This window comes from Balaenoptera musculus, chromosome 14 (assembly GCF_009873245.2).
Source record: "Balaenoptera musculus isolate JJ_BM4_2016_0621 chromosome 14, mBalMus1.pri.v3, whole genome shotgun sequence".
In the NCBI taxonomy this organism is placed as follows: domain Eukaryota; kingdom Metazoa; phylum Chordata; class Mammalia; order Artiodactyla; family Balaenopteridae; genus Balaenoptera; species Balaenoptera musculus.
Window position 1 is genome coordinate 50,152,670 of NC_045798.1, and position 21,536 is coordinate 50,174,205.

Sequence of the window (21,536 nt, forward strand, 5' to 3'; positions counted from 1 at the left end):
AGATAGAAGTGTTTCCTGCACCCTCTCCTCCTGCTGTCTGCAATATAAAATATAGGACAGGTGAAAGCAGTTTTTTCACAATTCCTATGAGCAAGGTTTTCTCTCACAGAAAATCCACAAATGGAATAGTTGCCCTTCAGAATACCTTCAAGCATTCAGCATGACCATGGCTTCCTCTAATGGGTCCCAACTCATTTACTAATAAGGAAATTCAGCTTTTAACCACAGATTTGCCATTTCCCTTTTCCACTGCATCCATAGCCATTTGGGGTAACATTATAGGTGAATATTCAAACATAAGTGCTATGCAACAACAAAAATATTTGTCATGCTCCCAAATATTTGCCCCGTTTCTCCTCAAAGTTAAGGGGGAAAAAATCCAGAAAACTTACTTGTTTGTATTGTGTATACCTGGGAAGTTTTTCATGCTGAGTAACAGAACACAACTTGAGCTGCCTTGCTTTCTGCTTCCAGGAATGCCAATCAGAGAACATTCTTTTTCAGACAGCCAAGTTTGGAAGTCAGTTGGTTTCTGGTAGGAGGTAGGGGGAGGGGATGGCAGTGGGAAAAGCACAGTGAGTCCTCCGGCTGATCTTCCAGTTTCCAAGTGTTTCCGCAATAGCCATCAATGAAAGCATCTCCTTTTACCCACGTGGAGACAGGTAAAAAGACAGCTGAGTAAATCAGTATTAGATGTAGCAACGGAAGCTCAGTCAGAGCATGGAGGGGGGTTAAGGGGGTGGAGGGGGTGGAGGGAGGGCTTTTGACAGCCTGCCATTGGTGAGCTTACCAAAGGCATCTGCCAGTGGGACTTCAGTGGAATGTGAAACCAAATCATTTTCAAGTTAAAGATAGACACAGTATACACCAGGATCTAGAAGCTGGATTTTAACCTCGTGTCTCTCCCTAGAATTTCAGAGAGTCCTGTTGTGATCTCTGTTGTAATTAGCCATTTGGTTAAGGTTTATTCTTTACATGAATGTGCTAAGAGTTCATATATGTTCGGGATGTACTGGAATTAAAAGGATTTAAGAGATCATGTACATACTCTAGGGTAAGTGCAAAGATGTTGCTTCTCTGGGAAGGTTAATGTTGCATTTTTCTTTTTATTTGTGTGAATGAAAAAGTGATCAGGGAGATTTTCCAGTGTTGTAACTTTGTTACCTTTCTTGAGATATTTGGCGTTTTACATTTTGTGAAGTAGAAAGAAAGTATTTCAGCTTAGTTTTGAAGATGACCTTGCACTTCTAACTTCAGTTTGGCTTTACCTTTACTTACTTTTCCCTCTATTAACTCCTTAAACACCCTGCATTTCTTGAATTACAACGTCAGTAGTTAAACATGTCACAACACCGACTAAATGTTATTCTGTCCATGATGCCGTTGGAGGTGACTGTATTCTTGTGAGATGGAGTTATTTCCCTTGCTTGGCACTATGGCATTTTCTAATTTAAAAAAGGAAAAAAGAAAAAAATAATAGAAGTGGGGGGGGGGAAGTTGGTAGAAAGTGCATAAGGAGCCGTTGGAAGATATTCTGTTTTTAAAAAAAAAAAAATGAGAAAAATAGGCAATTTTCCATTGAAGAGAACAATTTATTAATAGAAGTTATTTTTTGGTGTTGCCTCATTAATTCCAAGCAGGTTCTCCTCCTCCAAAAAAGCTGATATTTGCTAAGTGAATAGAGGCGTTCTGATTCTACAGAGCTTGAGAGTGGAGGAGGGAGAGAGTTGTCTGATTTGCTGTTGCCTCGCTATGTGCTGAGGATTTCAAAACTTTTTTAGTTAAAAGAAAGAATGACAAACCTTAGTCCTCTTCATGTTTTTGACCATGTATAGGTTTTGTTTCTTGTTTTGTCCAGTGACCTCTCGGCTCTCTTAGAGACAGCTTTTCCAAACTTGCACAGCATTCCTTCTGAATAAATACTGTCCATAATCGTCACAGAGTACATGGTATGAATTGGAAATTCTACTTTATATGGGGAAAATAAATGTGCTGATGTGCTTATTACAGAGCGTGGGGCTGAACAGTTGTTGCACGTAACTGGCCGGGTTTTGTTCTGTCAAATCAACCAGAATCTAATGAACTAAGTTGGCTGAACTAGGTACGAACAATGAATGATAATATGGATCTTTCACTCAACTTTGATCAGAATAAATAATAATACCGCGTTACTCTTCTAAAATGAAAAATGAACATAATGAACACGATACTGATAGAGTCACTTAATTTTACAGTTTTGTTAGATCACGGTTAACCTTCCCTAATATCTATAATTAACCCATTAAGTTGTGAAAGTTGCAGTTAATTTTCACTTCTCTGCAAGTGGATGGCACGTTTGTATATTTTCCCTGGTGACATTGGATGCCGGTCCCCCTTGCTTTACCCGGCTGTGTTCTGCACTGTTGACAAGAGGAGGGAGCCTGGCAGGAATCATAGGTGTCTCCAATAAATTTGGGAGAGCATGCATCACACACACCAGGACACACACAAACACTTACATGTAAACTTACCTTTTACTTAACTAACATATTTCTGATTGAATTATGCATACAAATAAAATTATATTAGTATGGGGCTTTGTTTTTGTTTTCAGTGTGTCAAAAGAAAACCAAAAAAGGATACAACATTTAAAAATTCTAAAATGTAAGAATTTTAGACATATGTGGCCAGATCGCGTTGACAGGAGAAGGGGCCGATGAATATCTCTCTGCTGCTGCGATGTCCCTGTGGACATCGTCAAGCTTGGATTTAATTTCTTTGAACATAGTAAGTGTAGTTGTTTTATAATATACATCTGCTAATTCTAATATCTCAAGAGTTACCAAGATTTGTTTCTATTATTATTGCTCCTGTCAGTTCTCAGTCTTGTTTTCTCATTTGCTTGGATATCTTTGACTATCTGCTGGAAATGTATTTTTAAAATTACTTGTAGGGATAAGCTGAGACCTAGTGGTGATGATGGTCTCCTCCAGAGAGGACTTGGGTTTGCTTCTGCCAGGGCCCCTGGATCAGACCAGAATCACCTTAGTCAAAGGTGATTAGTCAAGGCACCCCTGTGCAAGGAGCAAGGCTACAAATCTGTGTGAGGAACGGTTGATTTGGGGTTCACCTCTACCCTGAGGGAAGATATGACCTTTTGAGGTCCCAGGTGAAAGCTGAGTTAGTTTATTAAAGCCCTCACCTGAGGACCATGGGCTTTGATGTTCCACCGACACCCATAAGGCTGCCCAGCATGAAGCTGGTTTCTCAGACCTTTTGTTCCTGATACTCAGATACCCAAGAGCAAAAGCTTTCAAAAATTAGTGTCTTTATCTGAGTTCTGGTCTTCTCTTGAATGTTCCTGTCTTCACCATCTTATTAACTCTTTGCTGGTTTTACATTTTAAATGTTTTTGATTACCTCAATGAGAGTGTTGGTCCAAATGATCTCATTACTGTTACCAGAAATGGAAAGTCACTCTTCTGCTTTTATAGTCATTTGTTTTAAAGACTCCTCATTCTAGAGAAGGTACCAGGCAGTCTGCTGATATCATTGATCATTCCAGGTCATTTTTCTGATTTGGGGTTTTGGTTGTGGCCTGATCTGTTGAGGCTTTTGTGGAGAACTTCGCAAATGCAAATTTCTGATTGGAAGAATTCATGTGTTCCAACCTGCTTTGAGCTGTGAACAGTACTTAACGGTCCTTTTATTTGTCCCTAGCTGGCCCCTTTTCTTAGTCATCTCTGTAGCCTCTCAAGCCACCTCTACTGCCATCACTCTCAGCTGTTGACCTTGACTCTTCACGCTATCCCTTGGCCTATATGCAGCATCACCACATTTCACAAATTATCGTAAATAAATTCCTTCCTTTCCCTTCTCTCTGCTCTGTTTCAGGTGCTTATCACCTCTCTTGGATATAGTATGGCTCCCAGTTGATCTCCTGCCTTTAGGCTCCATCCCCAGCACATCTCCCATGCTGGGACCAACACACCCATCTTCTAAAAGTCCTAGACATGAATGGATTCCCCCCCTACTTAAAAATCTCTTGTGGTTCAACATTCCCTTCAAAATGCATTCCTTAGTATGTCTTAGTATGTCAGAAGGCCTCAACCTGTTTCTCTAACATCACCTCCGCTACTTCACTGGTTATCACCAGCACTTTAATCACACATCGTTGCTGCCTCCAGAATATTCCATACATGATCATATGTCTGTACTAGTCTACCTACTAGTTTGTTGGAGTTTTTTGCCCAGAATGCTCATTGTTTACCTCCTTTGTGCAAATCCTACTTCTCCTTCAAGGTTGATCTCATAAGTCACTTTCACTGTCCTGGCAGGCACTGTATCTTACTCATTTTTGTATTCTCAGTTACTGACACATAGAAACCATTCAATACATATTTAAGGAATGAACAAATGACTATTTCGAGGAAGTTTTCCCTCAACAGTTCCTTTCTTACTTTATTCTTTTTCCTTCTAAACATCATTATTCTTTTGACCTTAGACTCCTTGTCTAGAACAGTGATTGATGTCAAGCAGATTCAATTAAAAATGTTTGTTTGGTCATTGTTGTTTTGGTAAGGGGGATGTTATCTATTTTCATTTTTGCCAAATGAGACTGTATACCTTGATTGTGGTGACAGAAGAGATGATAGATGTGTAAGTACGATAAATTAGTTGTATGTTATCAGGGAGATTCATAATCAAAAAGAAAGTCATAGAGTTGGAAAACAGACATGTTTCAACAAATCTAGCCCAGAATGCTGAATAGCACAAATGGAAAAAGTCAATGTGACACAACTAAATTAAAATCATCTCATTGCATACACCTGAATCTGAACCATCAGAAAACATTGGATTATTTTCAGATCACAGTGTGTGCTAGAAGGAAAGAAGTTGCTTGTTTATGTGATACGATATTGTGACCCTAAATCTTAAAGTTGGTTAAAATTTTTCCCTAAAAATTTAAAGGCCTTAAAGTGCAGTATTAATCATTTTGCTATGCTAAGTTAAAAAAAATACATTTACTTATTATAAATTGAATATAGTTGGTAGGAGTCAGAGGAAGAGAAAATATAGCTTATTAATTCTAAGGGTGTTTAACCGATTTCATATTCCTCAGATCATTTATAAATTTTTCACACACTTATTGTATGACTTTAATATGCCAACTCCTGAGATTTAGAAAAATAAGAAACTTGGTTTCTATTTTTTCTTATATAGGGCTCTTTAACCTCCACAAAGACAAAAGCCCTAATATGGATAGGGTCAAAATTTATCTTAAAATTTTTTTGAGTCTAATCAAATGTTCAAAGTCAATATTTAGATGAGAACCCAGATTTCTCCATCACAAAATATGAAAATATAATATTATTGACCTTTTTTTGCTTCATCAATGAAAGAAATTAAGACTAGATCTTGAAAACTGGCAGATTTTAAATTGTAACCTCCAAGTAGCTGAGCTAATTTGTCTTATGAATTTAACAAATCCCTATCAAGCTCCTACCTTGTGCCTTAACTGTGCTTGTCCTAGACAATGAAATTATTTACTTAGCCCCCTTCACTGGACACTGATACCAGAATATGTTGTGTTAAAACAATGGGTGTAATTTACAAATTGCGTTATATTATTCTCTCATTTATATTCTTAATTTATTTGCACTAGTCTCCACTTGTTAAAAAGTCACTTTGCCTTTCCTCAACAATTTGTGTTTTTCTCTCAGAAAGCTAAGTTTTAAGAGTTTGGGGATTGCTTTTATTCTTAAAAATCTCATATTTAGCAGATATTTTATTATAGAATATTTTAAAGAGACCTAAACAAATTCGAAGAAAAAAAAAGCTAAATAGAAAATGTATCCTTATCACATAGGAAACTGTGTTGTATCTTAACATAAAATAAAAGTGCATCTATTTGCATAAATAAAGCTGGATTCTGCATTCTTGCAAAATATATATGGCATAAAGATGACTCAGAGACACCCTGAGTCATGAAAGCTTCGTAAAGCTCCATGCATTTTAAAGAGAGCAATAGAGTTATTTTTATTATTTTTCCTTTTTAGTCTCATTTTACTTTTGTACTCCCATTCCTATGTAATGTGGTAGCACACAGATTTATGAGTACTGAAAAAATGAATTCCCTGAATTAATCATAGTTCAAGAATACAGATGCCTTTATTAATTTTATTAAAAGATGTAGGCTAATTTTGAATGAAATTTATCTTCTCATGCATTGAATTTTCTAGCCTTAGGTGGTTCATTACTACACATTTGTAGAAGCATATTTACTCATCAAAAGATGTTTTTAACACCTCAGGTAAGTGTAACAATTCTCGTCTAAAATGCATCCAGTGTTTCATACTATTTTGTGGGTAAGAGACATATGTTGTTATTTTCTTTTATATATGATAAAACTAAGATGCACACGTATGAAGTGCTCCAGATATACTAGACATGGTTTCCTGAGGTAACACGCAACCTCTAAATCTCAGTGGCTTATAAAAACCAAGGTTTCCTTCCCACTCATGAAAATTATTCGTCAGGGGTTGGCTAAAGTCCCTACTCCACATTGTTGCTTTTACCAGGAAATGGCCCATGTGCCTTATGCTCACATTTCCTTGGCCAAAGCATGCCATGTGGTCACACCTAACTTCAGCTGGGCAAGTAATACAATCCTACCACTTGCCTAAAAAGGAGAAAAAGCTGGACTATTTATGAAGAGATCTAATGAATTCCACACTCGTGGATGATAGGCAGTCCTAAACCCCCAGTAGACCAAAAGGTCTAGATTTAAACTCTTATATACCAGTGAACAGTTTTTGGTCCATACTTGGTAACATGTAGGCAAGCTACCTGCGGTCTGATGCTAACGTCTCTTGTCAGTTTTTATCCTTTGACTTTGAGCCCCACTGAGAGTTTTTTGGCTCTCTAAATCTTCACCATTTCTGGAGTGTCTGCGACCTTTCCTGTCACAGCTTCTCTGGTCCTTTGGAGTCCTAGCATTTTACCTGTCCTCACACTTAATCTCTCAGGGAGTTCTGCCCATGGAGAGTTCTAGGAAGGAAAAAGAGCCTCTGATAGGGCAATTTCTATAAAATGTAGAGAGTCAGTGTGCAATGCTAGCACTTTCCCATCTCTAAGAACTGATCCTGTGTAGCAGAGAAATGGAGAAAAAGGTAATTGAATGTAATTCTAATCCCCAGCGCCCACTTTTTCCAGGAGGCAAAAGAAAAGGACTAGGATGAGGGAAAATGCCACAGAGGAATGGTGATCTGTATTACACGTTAGAAATGCATAGTTTTGAATAACATTTGTATCCCTCTGCTACTCTTTTTGCTTTGCATTTAGTTTTAAGCATTAACAAGGTAAAACTGGGGAATTCAGAGATTAATGAGGCACTTAAAAGTTGAAAAAATTATTAAGCCAATATTTTAAGGTCTTTTGGATTTTAATTTAAATCAGCAAATCCAATTTATGTTCTCAGGAGTGATAATTCTAGGAAATGCTATATGGAAGAAAAAGAAAAAGAGACGAGGACCCTAGGTCAGATGAATTTGGGAAATGCTGTATACCATATTGCTCTCTTGGAGATTTATGTGACCTTTGCATTAAGGGCTCTTAAAGTTTTACGCTAAAGAGACATGCTTGATTTTCTTTAACCGAGTGTTTCTCAAGCTAATTTGAATATATGTATATATATGTATATACACACACATATATATAATTTGAATATATATAAACACATATATCAACATTATTTATATATTAATATATCATTTTTAACACATACTTTAATATACTTGGTAAATTCTGGATAAATCACCCCTAGTTCATTGTATTAATAATTATAAAAGTGTGATAGTGTGGTAGCTTATATAATACTTTGAGAACATAAAGCTGAGAATTATAAAGACTTTTAAAAATATCTTTACCTTTGGGTACTTTGCATTCTCTTTATAAATGACATTGATTTTAAACACCAGCAGAAATCAAATCTTAAACTGATAGGGCATCCAATAATATTTGTTTAACTTTATTCAGGCATATCATTTGTGATATAGCCACTTATAAGGAGCCTAGCTGTATTCAGCAGAACCCAGAACTCAAAAGGGATTTGCATTATCTTACCCATTTTATTCAAAACTCTAAAACTGTTATTCCATTTTAGAATATGTTCATACATTAATAATTTATTAGACTCAGTTATCTTTTCTTTATGAAGACCGTGTGGAAAGGAAAGTCATCTTCAACTTCAACATCTGTTTCTTGACTTTTTTTTTGTTGTTCACCTCCTTTAAATTCAAAATGTTTAAAGCTTAAAAGGGAAAAAGAAACTGTTGGGTTTCAAAAGATGCTCTACTAAATTTATTATCTATGGGAATTTTTCTGTGCAAGAATAAAGGTAATAGACTAACAAGAGCAAAATGTCCATCTTTTTCTTTAGAATGTTTGTTATATTCAGTTAAGTGCTGTGACCACTTAAAATGAACCGATTGTTCTGTGAACTTTTATACCACCAGCAGCTCTATTCAAAGAAAATCCTAGATATTTGGTTCACTTACAAGTATCGGGGTGTTTAGTTGTGACAGGGAGCCTGTGTCCTTTTATCACCTTGTCCACCCTGGTAATGTTATTCTGCTTTTCATTTATTTGCATCTCCTCCCTCGATTTTAAGAGTATGAGATAAATCAATACATTTTTCAAAAAGAAAATTATACCTTCTTTCTGTTCCATAAAAAGAGAAATCATTCAATCAAAAGTGTAGACAGCATAAATTCTTAGCAAACGTTTTTCCTCTGATTGATTTTTGTTTATATTTTTCCTTGGGGTTATAATAAGATTCAAAAACTGTAATGATGTCAGCAACACCTCTAAAAATCCACTGCAGGAGAAGCTGAAGATCTTTTCTCAGCACTGCAGGGCTGCTCCTTTGGAACTCTGTGAGTAACCACACAGCAGAACCTTACCTTTACCTCGTTTGCCAAATTATGAAGTCAATTAGATCTGCATTCTGAACTTGCTTAGCACCCAAACATTTATAATGCTGTAAATATGCCGTGTAACCATTTGCCATACACCAGAACATAAATCTAAGTTACTTAGATTTACAGTATTGTAATCTCTCCTTAAAAATGACATGAGGGAAGTGTTTAACTTAATGAGGCAGAGGATCCTGGTGTGCAAGTTACATTGTATTTTTCATCGCACAAGGGTAAATTATTGCTTCAGTCTCCTATATGGTACCCCAGTGGCCTCAAAGATACAATGTAGCTTCCAGAAATGCCTGCTTTTGTCTTAGGCAATAACTTACTCCACTAGAGTGTGCTGAGAATTACCCATAACATTTCTTGCGGTAGGCTGAATTTCTTGAAGGTCATTCACAGATACTAACTGAATTTGACTTTTTTTTTTTTTTTTTAACATAGGGACATTGACTGACGTGGTAAGTCTGCATACATTAATATACAAAAGGGAAAACGAGCATTTACTTTGTCTAAAACTAGAAAACAAGCAAAAAAATTCTGAGTAAGAGATGAAATTATAGGACATAAAATTTTTTCTTAGCATTTTAACCCTGATGTTGCTAACTTTTTAAATAAATAAACACAGGCCTTTGAAGGGTGGTCCATAAAGATTTAGGACTATAATAATTAAATACGTAGTTACATATTTGCAAAAAAAAAAAAATCCTACTCCTGTATGGAACACCAAATTTATGAATCTAAATGTGGGGGGAGTTTTTTAAACAAGCTTTACTTTCTAATAAAGTAATATAGGAATTTAATTAAAACAAAGCAAAAACTCCCCTCACCAATCAGTGTTGCAGCATTTGGGTAAATGTTAGAGCTTGTCAATTTTCAAGGCAGAGACGTTATTCCAGGCTTTCTGCCAAACCATTACTGGTAATCAAGAGACGAAGCACGTGAAAGTACTGTCCCTGGCTTAGTTAGATATGCATTTGCTAAAAGAGAAACCAACGCATTTCTCGTGCAAGCCATCAGAATTACAATTGAGGAACACATGCACACACACACACACACACACGCACGCACGCACGCACACAATGCTTTTATAAGTCTAGGAATATACACATTAAAATACCACTCTGTGCTTAAGGGGAACACAGTAGCAGACACAGCTCATGTTGACTGGGTCCTTTCTTTATCAATAGAGTGGTTTTAATACCCAGCCACATTTCTCTCAATGGCTGCAATGGGAGGAATTAAATTACTCATATCTGGACAAGATTTGGGATTGCACTACGTACTTAAATTCTAGCAACTATTTAAAATCTCTCATTGATAAATGGGTGGTTTAGGCTGCTATTTTCTGTTTTTTTTATTTTTTTTATTTAAATGATTTGGATAAACATCTGTTTCCCCATAGTGCTAAAAAAACAATTTATGTGATATAATAGTGATGTCAGAAAGTAATCAAAGCAAGCATTTTTATGAAAGGAAGACTGAAGTGTTTTAAGTTCTTTGGAGGGAGGAATATTGGGTAAATAACTGAGTATTTGCATATATTTTTTTGACCACTGGAGGGCTCTCAGATATTTTTACTTTAATTCTTTAGAAATCAATTTGACATAGCTGTAACTTCAGTAAAACAAATTTAAATCTTGGCACTATAAAGTCTATATAGTCACCTAGCTCTTAAGATGGTACATGTTCTCAAAATACAACAGAAAAGAGCAATCAGATTTAATTTACTGTGTTCTTTCACTGTTTCACAACAAATTTTCACAACGAATTTACTCTCCCCAAAAGAAAACAAAGCCAAATAAAACAATAAATGCATACTCTCAAGGCGGATGGCCTGGAGCCAGAGTTAGAAATGGTCTGCCATGTATATCAAGTTCTTTGAATTCTCATGTATTTGCATTTACTCAATAATAAATCTTTGTTTCATTATCATAAAAGTTTTTTTCTCCAAATTTCCAGGAAGATGTACCATGTTTATCCAATAACTTCTCATCCTCCCAAGTTGCTGCTGGGTATCCTTTAGAATTTCCTTTGATTACAAATCTCTTTTGCTCAAGAAGCATAGGTGTAGGTAGTAAGAATGGCAAGAAATGCAATTAAAATATATCAACCACTCTGGACAGTGATTTTAAAGAAGATAAGAATGGAGGCAGACGAGAGAGGGAATATTGCAACAGTCTGTTCATAAAACATTAGAAGATTTAACTGATTCCATAATGCCAAGGTTAGATGGACCACAAGAGTGGAGGTTCCCATATGTTTTGTAGTTTAATTCTTTAGCAATCTATTTGATATAGCTGAATATTCTCAAAATGGACATTCTACGCAGAGCACATGCAAAAAAGAGACTACACTTCATAGTTTTCTCATAGTTTTAGCCCTTCTGCAATACCGTGAATACCCACTAGGAGAGATGGGAGAAATGTTTGTCACTGTCACCAGCACTCTTAGCACAGAGGTGTTCGTCCTGATGGGTCCCTCTTCTATCTTTTCATGACCTCTTGGCTTCTTGTGGACCTCTCCCATGAACACTCAGAATTCCGAGTTTTGCTGGCCATTTCTTCAACGGCTCACATAATCCATTTTATCCAACGTCAATAGGTCAGAAGATATAGAATTACACAGATCAAAGAGGAGAAAAGCAAAAGAGGTAACATTCTGGTACTCAGTGAGGAAGATTATTTCCAGATGGTTCTGCTTAATAAACAGTGAAATGCAAGGGGGAGGATTATAATAACCGTGCTTAATCTGGAAGTGGCTATGATTCCAAATCCCTGTGATTTGAATCTGGAGTGGCTGTGGTGCCAGTTTAGGGGAAACCAGAAAGCTTCCTCACTCCCTGATGAAGCTACCCAAACATTATGCTCTTTTGACAGATTCAACTACGATTTTAAATCTTATTTAAAAAACTGTTCTCCTCATTTTATATATCTAAATAACTGGATTGGTATTCCAGTAAATTGGAGACACCTTCATGTCCCCAAGTCTACAGAAATATAGGCAGCCTGAGCCACGACGATGACAAGGTTTTTGCTGTCACAATCAGGAGTGGCCTTAATAAGTAGTTCTGCCTTTTACAAATTGCTACCTGGAAGAAAGACTTTACATTAGCAATGCTAAAAATAAAATATACATCCCCTAGTATTCAAATGAATAATTCTCAATAACCCTGCTAGGCCAGTTTCTTCATCTACTTGAAGTATTTAACACCCTGGAGGACACTTCAGTATGTCTTTCTCTTCAAATATTCAGATATTTGATGAAAGCATTTCTTGGGTTTTTTTAATGGATTCAGGCAGTATAATGGTGAGACCTAGCCATAAAAATGTCTAAGCCCGAATCGTTTCTTTCATGCTTTAAGGAACTTATAAAATCACAAGAGCAGATTTTGAACGTTTTTTTTTTTTCTTTTGAGAAGAAGTTTATCCATCTCTTTGTGTACTGGAGTTACCCATCTCTGTGTGAGAATATGTCAGGCTTCTTAATTTTTCCATGAGACTATCAACCTGCTGCCTTTTCACCTGCTATTTAAACATATAGATCTTTCTTCAGTCAACCGCGTAGAATATCGGCCCTTATAGCAACTATCAAAAGATTTAACCTTGAATTGACTGTGTTAAGTAAGAGTATGCCAAGATATGTTCTCCAAGTGCTATAGTAAGTTGAATCACATACCTAGGCCTCATTTTCTTAACTGTTCTCTTCCCTCTCCATACACATATAATGTCATTACTGAGGAACCGTTGCATTTTGTGCCCTTGAGTCCTGTTCCAGTTTACCGTAAGACATGGCACTTTGGGAAAATAAAGAAAGAATGATATTGAACAACTGCAGTAACATTGTGCCAAGTGTTACTTTATATCTTCAGAATAAGGGACTATGCCATACAATTCTCATAGGAATTTGTGCCAGGAAAACATTTATTTCTCAAGATAAACTTGTAAACTTCCTTTACTGTACAAGGAAAATCATATGATCTATCAATTTCCTTTTTTGTTGTGACTGCCCAAGTTACATCCTGTTTCATAATAACGCTCATCTGTCTCATTGGGGTATCATTCGTGCTTTCCCCACCTGTGATTTCTGACTCAGGTGAGAGATCAGTGCTCCACTGTTTCTCATCATCAAGCAGACAGTAGTATTTGTTGATTTAATATGACTTTGCGCTGTCCTGTATGTTTTTAATAATGAAATACTCCATGTTAAAAATAGGAAGTAAAATTTCAAATCCTCAGGGATGGTGAACAAGACTGTTGAAAATAATGAAATAAATATAAACAGTAATACTTCTTAGGGGCATTTGAAACTCATTTTTTCCAAAGAGCTTGATGATATCCTTTTATCTGTACTCCAGTTTTGCCCAGAGTCTATATTTATTGCTATAAGTCAGGTCACATTGTATTTTACTTAGTTTTATTTTCAGTGAGTTTTCACTTTCTTGGCGTTCGCATCAGAGGACTGTTGACAGAATAGTTAAGTAATAAGGTTATGCTTATTCCTCTGCACACTCCCCTCCCTCTTTGATAATGAATTTTCTAATATTATACTGGGTCCAGAGAAGCTCAACTCTGGATTGAGTCACCAAATTTTAGAGCTGGGAGTAGGCTTAGACATCATTTAGTGACTCGTACAACCTGTTAGTTTGACAGAAGATGAAAGCACAGAGAGATCAGCTTTGTCCAAGAACACAAGGACCAAGAGTAGCAACCATTCCAGTTTTGTTCTCTTACATCTTAGGGCCTTTTAAAAGTTCATGGCAGCCATTCTTTGGCCCTTACAATAATGATTTGCCCACCTCAATTACTTTCTTTTATGGAGGTCATCCTGCTTTACAATATTTGTAGGCAATATCATGAAATTGTTTTTGATAAGGAAAAACTAGGGATAGAAAGATTAAAAATTGGTCTGTAAAGCATTTTAAGTCAATGGTGACTATAAATCACTGTTTTAGGCAAACACAGTATCGGATAATTCTCTACACACAGAGCAGGCAAATGGAAGCATGCCCTTCAAAGGCTGGAGCAGATAAGTCATAATTCTGTGACAAGCATTACAATCCTCTGAGTTTCTCAATCATTTTTCATTATTCCTTTCTGCCTGTGTCACTTTTAGAAGCTTAGACCAAACCGTTCATTGTTAGGAAATAGTATCTTTGATATTTTCAAGGGCTTTGTGCTGTAAATAAAGAGAGAATTTCAAATCAGTGCTATGTGGAAACATTAAAAAAAAATTACTTGCAGTTTTGACTTAGCATTTTTCACGTTCATAAAATCATTGGTCAAATGAGTGATCCTTGATAATGAAGAGAATCTGTATCTTTTTTAATTCCATTTTTCATTCATTCACCATCTACTATGGTCACCAGCCATGTGCCAGTTACTGTAGGAGATCTATGGATGCAATCTCTGTCCTCAGGGAGCTCACAGAGTGCAGGAGAAAGCTATGTACACAAGCAAGTTGTCATGATTTCATGTGACAGATGCCACGACATAAACCCCAAAAGGCATAATAGAGAGGACAGAGGATTAATAGAGGGAAAGATAAGTGATGTGAAACTTGAAAGATGGCTCCCAAGTTTGACAGGCAGGTTTGGGGGGAGGGGTGCACAATCGGAATGCAAAATAATATTCTGGGAGGAGCAAACATCAGTTTAAAAGTATTGAAGGGGTAAGAAATTATGAAATTCTTAGATAACTGAAAATGGTTTAATATTGCTAAAGCATAAAATGCATTGTGATAAGTGATGCACACTAAGACTGGACACAGAGAGAGAAATATCATAAAAGGTCTTTAAGACTATGTTAAAGAGGTTAAAATTTACACTGAGGCAAAGAGAAACCATTCAAGAATTAAGACCAGGCAACGGATTAGTCAATCTGAATTTTAGAAAAACTGCTGTTGCCACAGTCTGTAAGAAAAGCTAGAGAACAAAGAACGCAACTCAGAAGAACAGCAAAAAGACAATACACTACAAATCCCAAGCAAGAAACGTTAGAGCCTGATGTTCTAAGGAAGTTGCAGTGATAATTGCAGTGAGAAAGAAAAGGGAGGATAAACCCAAATGATATTTCATAAGTAGAATCAATACGATGTAGAGATTGGACAGGATGCCCTGAGAAAAGTGAGAGATCAAGGATGGTTCTGAGGTTCTGCTTCTGGCAACAGGATGGATGGTAATGTCATTCGTGATGATAGGGAATGTGGGAACGGTTTATGTATGGAAAGGGTGAACACAATGGCTTTGGACATTTTGAGTTGGAAACTTTTGTGGGACATTCATGTAAAGATGTTCATTTGGCACTTGGATAAATAGGGGGAGGATGTCTTGTGTAGAGATATTGATTTAAAAGTCATTTGTGTATAAGTGGCTAAAGCTACGAAAAGTGTGACCTATCCCAAGGAGAGGTAGACTAAAAGGAAAAGAAGGATGAAAAAGAACCCAGTGAACGCTAGTGATTTGGGTTGAGGAAGAGCATCTTCAAGAGACTTTAGGAAGAATTAGCCAGAGTAACGTCACCAAAATGGTGGCCTCCATCCCCCCACAAAGAACAGCAATTAGTCAGATACCCATTGGCAAAAGCAGCTCTGGGAGAGCTCTGGGGTCCACTTAAGAAACTTCAGCAACACAATGGAACAAAACAGGCGAGAATCACACAAAAAGGAAGGAAAATGGCTTCATCTGCATTATCCCATCCCCAAGTCAGCTTTGCTCAGCCCCAAGAGGGAAGTCCCCAGCTGGAAAGAGGTCCCCTCACTGGGAAAGGAAGAGTGGGTAAGAGACCAGCTTTCAAAGAGGGTGGCTGGCCAAAAGGGAACCCAAATTGAAGGACTTTAAAAAAAATCTCACTTTTAAATAGGATAGATTTGAAAATATTTTAATTGTTTATATGAAAAAGTTCATGGAAGTGGAAAATTTATAGACTCAGAAATAAAGGGGGAATTGATAAATTTCCAGAACAAACTTAACAAGGGAACCCATAGACCAGGCATTTGTGTGCAATACAGCACACTTATTACAAACCAAGATGCACATTGCTGTTGTGTTTGGCCTATATATTGTTTTTTTAATATGATTAAAAGAAAAACCTATTTGACGTGACTGAATTGTTCAGGGAACTATTTCATGAAAATACCATTAAAAAAACTTCAGCTATTTATTGCAAATTTCAGATGCTGTTTTTTCTTGATCAAGGGAAGATAAGTAGATACAATGCTAGCCTTTAGTCCAGAAAAATTTCCTGCTCTCACTTCTACAAATGATCACCTAGTGTTAGAAACAAGATTTCTTAAAGATCATTATGTATTATGGCAAGATATATTCAGCAGAAAACATTTTCAGAAAGAACTAAATTATGTGGGAACTGGTACTGCATTCTTAATAAAGAAATCAGAACTGGCTTCCAAATGTTGCAGCTAACTCATGTAATCAACGAGTGTGTCTTACCATCAAAAGAACAACTTGAATTGTTATCAGTAAGCCACACTGGTTGAATCCAAAATGCCAGTTTGATATATATGACAGGAGTAACCTCAGACTCTCTAGAAATAGGAAAGATTTTTCTTCTTAGAAAATACCATGGGATGAAAAATATGGCTGTATGTTCAGGCTCACGGCAGGACCACCACAGGCTAGAACTCTGAGGGGCACCATTCACTTGGAATACATCGGATCTACACAACATGAAAACCCTACCAGTGTAGGGTCAAGGACCAAAAGATGCAGGCTTCACCAAAACAGGGAACAAAAACCTAATTCAGGAACCAGAATCTGAGCCTCAAATAAGATCGAGGAGACAGACTTTGCAGGACTTTCATTTTGGCTCTGCAGGAGCTGCAATAAAAATCAGAAACAAATCAAAGGGAACTCCATTCATACTGTATATTCCTTAGAATTGGATTTTTAGAGAATATTCTGGCAGATGGAAGTGCCTTTCTTAAAAAAAATGTATATTACAACAATTTTTCCTTTCTTGTTTGCACAAAGGGTTTTAATTTCTCTTTCTAGAGCCTCTGTTTCCCTATTCAGTTTTCACTAAGTAGTCATAGGAGCTCAAAGGCATCATTGTACTAGGAGAACGTTCTAATCTACAAGCAGTAACTGCAGTTAGTACAAGTAGAAGAACATAAAGGGACTTTGGCAAGGCTTTTCTATCCTTTGATTCCTTCATTCATTCACTCATTTATTCAAGAAATACTTTTGAGCACCTGTTATGTGGCAAGAAGTGTTCTATATTCTGGCCATCGGCGGGCAAAGAGACTATGAATAAGCTAATGGTCAAGGTCTAAGCACCTGCTGAGAGAGAAGGCATTATGTGTAACAAGAAATGCAGCCACATCGGTGAATGAGAGATCAATGTTGTTTTCTGAAAGTTGCATTTTTAAAGCCATAATTCTTCCAAATGTGTTGAAAATTGTCCTCAGAAGCTATTTTAACTTTACACAGACGCAGCGCTTTTATAATAGGAAAATGCTCATATTTTCAGCTCAAGTTCTTAAGTGGAGACAACACGGCAGATGCTTTCGCTAAGCTTAAGAGATCGATTTGAACTGAATTTTAATTAAAATTGCTCAAAGGGCTGGTGAAAAGTTTTCTTACGATTGTCTGAAGGATGTAGTGTCGTAGTTAAATCAAAATAGAAAGGAAAAATTGGTAATGTCGTGAGGTTTTGTTAAATGTTACAATAAAGTGAATTTTCATTTTACTCTTGGCAGTTACAGATATACTAATTTGTAAAGATATTAAAGTCAAGAGATTAGCATTGATGCACAATCTTATGCTGAGAACAACATAATACATTGGTATATGAACGTTTCTATAAAAAGTACCTACTGACTAGTTCAATATCTATTTTTGCATTTTTTATTAGCAAATGCCTCTTAAGGACTGATGGTCTGACAACACAACTGATTAAATTAAATTTAAATTTAGACTTTAATGTTATTTTTTAATAAATGAATTAGGAAAGCATCAAACAGTTATTTTCTTCTCACATGCCAAATGTCAACATAATTTCTTCAAGGATAGTCATTTTTAACTGTGGAAATGTTGGTTCCTCAAAAAGAGGGCAATAGGGAATGCTGCTGTGTCAAACAAAGTTGAAATTTCATAGAAACTTAATTAGCAACTATTGTTCAATTCTTTTTATTAACAGTGCTATCTTAGGTACTTTGCAAGATAAAAGATGCATTAGATGGGACAGCAACTCATCCAGAGCTCACAAAATACAGTGGGAAACAGCTGTGATAAGTGTTTTAATAGCTGAATAAACAACATCCAGGCTGAAAGTACTGTAGGAGCAGAGAAATTAATTCCGGTTGGGGAAACCTTTTAAATTATATACACCAAGTGGAGCATTCGTTGCAACAGGGAACAATAATACAAATATATGACGTGGCCCTTTCCTTCAAGGAACTTACTGTCTTCTTGGGGAGAGAGGAATTATACATCAGATAGTTAGAGGACTCTATAAATAGAGAAAATATTATAAAATGTGCAATTACAAAACGACACAAAGTCTCTAATCAGAAAATAAAGGATCTGAGAGTTCAGTGGAGGGAGAAATTGGTATTGACTGGAGAGATTAAATGATACCTTGGAGATGATGGACCATGATATGGGCTGGAAAATGCTGGAAGTATTTGCAGAAGCAGCAGAAGGGGAAAACTGAACTGATGAAAACAATGAACAAAGACAGGGCTGATTACAGCCTGTTCCGTGACCTTCAGAGGCCGACCTGGCTGAAGCAGAAGGCCTTCTCTGGGGAGTATTGGAAGAACAGAGTGGTTGCGTAAGGAAAAGCATAGGGTCGGGGTGCAGCATGAATGCCAAGATTAGGAATCCAGGCTTGATCTGATAGGAACAGGAAATCCCTGTAGTTTGTCCAGCAGCCTAGTGACACAAGGAGAGCAGCTGGAAAGACACACTAGAAAGATTAGTCTGGAAGTTATTGCTTTTCTGAAGAATCATTTTATATAAAGTTCCTCTAAACCGCTTGGAATCTGTAAAACATTAGATATACAATGTTGTCATTACCTTAGACACATACACAGAACTAACGAGTGTGTATACAACCCTGACTCTTTAGAAAGTGTACTGTAGGATCTTGTGACCGAGATGTAGAAGAAATCATTTGGTCGGCCTGCTCTACCATAAAGGAGTAGATGAAAAACGGATATAATGGATTAGCCTTTGTTAAAACAACATGAGAGAAACAGAAGTGGAAATGTTACATGAAAAGAGAGATTTATTTTCAAAAGGACCTATCTCAGATATTTTAGGAACCTTCAGAAGGTGGCCTGTAGTGGGAAAAAAAAGAAAGCTTCCTTTTGTAAAATTTTTAAAAAGGGAGAAATAGCTTTTGGAATTACAAACTGGTTATCTCAGCTTTAATGCCTGACAAGAGACAGTCAACAGGTTGCCAGCAACCAGAAGGGCATTTACTGTAGGCAGTAATCAACAAGACCTTATGGAGAGAAAATCAGGGCAGATCAATTCAATTTCCGCCCCAGACACAGAAATAGATCTTAGTGATAAGGAGGTTATAATGTGGCTGAATTTTCGTAAGACTTTGGTATCTGCTCTGCTTGGCATCCTTTTCTTAATAAGCTACACAGATACACTCTGTGGGGCTTGCATGTGGGCATAGCTGATGCATTTATATTCAGATATTAATTATTGATTAAGGATGTCTCACCATTAATATGGAAACATTTTTCTGTAGCTGATAAACTCAGTGGTCAAAGGTTCATGCTAATGGTGTCAAAGTAATGGAATTGCCCTCCATGTGGCCTCACTTTGTCCTGGAGCCACATTACCAGCTGAACTCACTCCTTCCCACAGAATCACAGTACACGTTGTTGTCACTAGAAGAACCAGACAAGAATGGTAGAACAAAATAAACCCATATTCATTACTGGAATAAAAATTGCCCTTAAATGCTACTTGGGCAGAAGTCCCTAAGCACAGATGAGTCTGACAGTCAGAAAACCTATTGGCTCATTCAAAATACCTACTATATCAAGAAAACTGATGGTTTAACTGACATGAACTTTTTTTTTCACTCTACTAGTCAAAGCAAACAAATTCACCCTTGAGACCAATAGTATTTGTGTGGGAATATGTGACAGTTGGGGAGCCAACAGTCATACCAAGGTGGACCTGGTGCAAATTGTGTTTACTTTCTCTTATCTCATTGCTGAAATCTCTACTGCTCTCTTCAGCCCAGGAGAGCTCATTCCTCCCAGCTCCCCACAGCTCCTTCTCAATCCACTTTTTCCAGGCCCCTATTGGTTTCTAATGCATTTTGATGCCTTGTTGCCTCCTCCCAGCAATGCCCACAGAGCCATTCAAGACATTAAATTTAGGTCTACAGATGCCAATATGGCCTCAGAGGTCATAGAGAGGCGTGGCATCTGAAAAGGCCTCTTCAGTATCCACAGAGGAAATGGCTCTCAGGCCTGTGTGCCATCGTCTCTATAATTCCCTGTGCCGTGTTCTTTGCCCTCTGTGTCACTGGGGCATGGTGCCCCACCTCGACTTCCTGTGTCTGGGAAGGAAAGAGGCCACACCTAACCTGTACCAGTGCAGCTGTACTTATTGAAAATTCCACCCACAGCATGTGTACTCAGCCTGGGGCACAACATGAAAGATTTTCCTTAAAATTCTTCATTCTGTTTATTATTAATGACTTTTCAGTGCTGCTGCTAGTGGTTCTTCTAACATTAGTTCCTTTTAGGAATTACTTGGTATATCTTCTGTCTGACTATGTCCTATTTCTAAAAATATGAATTCTAATCTTTAAGAATAATCAAGTTTTCTTCAAGTGTTAATAACTACAAAACACTATTTTGGTCATTTCTCTAGTTTTAATAAGGGGCATATCGAATACTTATGCATTCCATCTCTGCTAATCATCTTCTGTAAACCATCTTACTTTTAATAAAACAGTAAGTTAAAAGATATAAAAGAGCTCTGGCACATGAAAACTGTTACGTATAGAATGGATAAACAACAAGGTCCTACTGTATAGCACAAGGAACTATGTTCAATGTCCTGTGGTAAACCGCAATGGAAAAGAATACAAAAAAGAATGTGTATATATGTATAACTGAATCACTTTGCTGTACTGCAGAAATTGTAAATTTTTGTAGAATTGTAAATCAACTATACTTCAATATAATAATTTAAAAAAATTTTTTTTTAAATAATAGTAAAAGAGCTCTGTGCCAAACGAATTCTACTGAGATGGTTTTAAGTGTTTTGGTAAAGGAGTCACATATTCATGTGACACAGTGATTTATTTTGATCCTCTTGTGCCCTAAGGATCTTTAGACATGACATGCAACTTTATAAAGAAAACTAGCTGTCCGGTTAGTGATTCATTTATGGAGAAAGACTCATTTCCCTTGGCCTCTACTTATACAATGTTCAAATTGCATTATGTTCTTTGAGACTTTTTGTTTCATTGATCCAGATAACTCTGGCTTGATGCCTTTTCAAAGAACTGCTTATCAGAGAATTTCCAGTAACCTTCTGGCATTTCAAATTTGCATATTCCCTGGGTAACAATTTTATTT

The 21,536-nt window shown here is 36.8% G+C and overlaps 1 protein-coding gene across 12 annotated transcripts in view; it reads left to right on the forward strand.

The window, feature by feature from the left end:
• Positions 1 to 843: 843 nt before the first annotated feature.
• Positions 844 to 21,536, forward strand: part of DTNA (dystrobrevin alpha) — a 280,781-nt gene continuing 260,088 nt past the window's right edge. For 7 of the 12 annotated variants that reach the window (XM_036874578.1, XM_036874582.1, XM_036874583.1 and 4 more), the window contains exon 1: positions 851 to 1,054. The gene's annotated coding sequence lies outside the window, so the exon portion shown is untranslated. Of the gene's footprint in view, positions 1,055 to 21,536 lie in introns of all 12 variants that reach the window. The other 5 variants (XM_036874580.1, XM_036874587.1, XM_036874586.1 and 2 more) reach the window with 5 other exon arrangements.